This window comes from Zingiber officinale, chromosome 11B, assembly GCF_018446385.1.
Source record: "Zingiber officinale cultivar Zhangliang chromosome 11B, Zo_v1.1, whole genome shotgun sequence".
In the NCBI taxonomy this organism is placed as follows: domain Eukaryota; kingdom Viridiplantae; phylum Streptophyta; class Magnoliopsida; order Zingiberales; family Zingiberaceae; genus Zingiber; species Zingiber officinale.
This window is the reverse complement of record NC_056007.1, coordinates 78,109,728-78,111,302: the sequence shown is the minus strand read 5'-3', so window position 1 is coordinate 78,111,302 and position 1,575 is coordinate 78,109,728. Positions and strand designations below refer to the sequence as shown.

General features: G+C 32.3%; 1 non-coding gene across 1 annotated transcript; it reads left to right on the top strand.

Moving 5' to 3' along the window:
* Positions 1-948: 948 nt before the first annotated feature.
* On the top strand, positions 949-1,020 carry TRNAG-UCC. Its single transcript has one exon. It is a non-coding gene; the product is annotated as a tRNA-Gly (tRNA).
* The last annotated feature ends 555 nt before the right edge of the window (positions 1,021-1,575 follow it).

Sequence of the window (1,575 nt, the reverse complement as noted above, 5' to 3'; positions counted from 1 at the left end):
TGCAGGTGCTTGTAATCTCAGTGACTAGTGATGTTTTATAGTGTTTCTGGCGAGTGACAACTATGTTTTTGGAAAGTTAACAATTTTCTCCAACAAATTTGGATTTAGCCAATAAAGTGAACTTTAAAATGTGGCAAATGTCTCAATCGCGTGTTTGTCAGTTTTCAAACTCTAATTTGTTAGGAAAGAGATCTAATTAGATTGTCGGAACTTTTTTTTTTTTTTTTTAAATATTTGTAGATCTTTAAATTTGAACGGTTTAAAAAGGTTAAAATATATAAAGTTAATTCTAATTTTTTATATGATGTAAAAAAAATTAAAATTGTTTTATAGTGTTTCGTGCGAGATACAGCGAAGTTTTCTGAAAGTATTAACTCAATCTACAATCCCAAAAATCTTGGCATGGAAGCCCTGTTAGTTTGTTTTTTTAATATAAATATTATTTTAATTAGATTATCGTTTTTCAATAAATAAAATAAATATAAAATAATAATATTATTATTATAAAAATTAGTAACCAGTTGTTCTACGTTAGAGCATCTGTAACAGTGTCAATGTCTGAGGTATTAACACCGATGTGATATATTTTTTTTAATAGTGTAGAGACATTAACGTCAACGTGACGTCTTTTTTGAATATTGTAGTATTAACGCGTTCAAACCTATGAGCGCTGCTGCAGATGATAAAAAAATAAATAAAAAACAAACATTAACGCTCCACGCTTTAAAAACATTGCAGATGCTCTTGTAGTAGTTCACAGCCCATTGCTACACATGGTATAAACTAGTAGCCCGGTGCTATAATCTAAATGTCTAGGAATATTTCAAGTGATTTACTTTAAATGGGATGGACTTTAATTGGAAAAAGGATCCTTTTGATTTTGTCCAAATTATTTTCGAAACGTATATATTAAATATAAGAATATTATTAAAAAGATTAGCATCGCAAGCGTTTGTAGTCCAACGGTTAGGATAATTGCCTTCCAAGCAATAGACCCGGGTTCGACTCCCGGCAGACGCATTTTTTTGAGTGCTTTTTTTATTTTCATTTTCCTTTTCACCTTTTCACCTCAAATGAGTTCGTTTGTAATCACTTGGGCATATACACTTATCTTTAGGTATTCGATCCCGTCATAATCTAGCACGCTTAAATTTTCCCAGGGCTTGCAGGCGAACGAAATGAAAATACTGCACCAATAGTTTATCTGGCTCAATTAGATTGACTCAATCAGTTCAGTTGCCCAGCTTAATTGGACCTGATGATCTCCCCACTTGGTTGGTTTGATAAGCTTATCTAGCCTGTTTAACTTAAGCTTCAACTCAATGGATATATTTAACGTGACTTCTTTAGGCTTGACTTGCAGATTTCACTCTAATCAGATTACTTCATTTGACTAATTTACCTATCATTTGCCTCCAATATGGAAATATTATCTCATGGACACAATTATCTTAAATTCCTATATTTTATATCCTTTAAGTAATAAATCAAATGTCTGAGTGGCATAGCAGAAGTGTGATGGACCCATAATCCACAGGTCCATGTTCGAACCCTGGCTCCGATAGATTTTGAGCT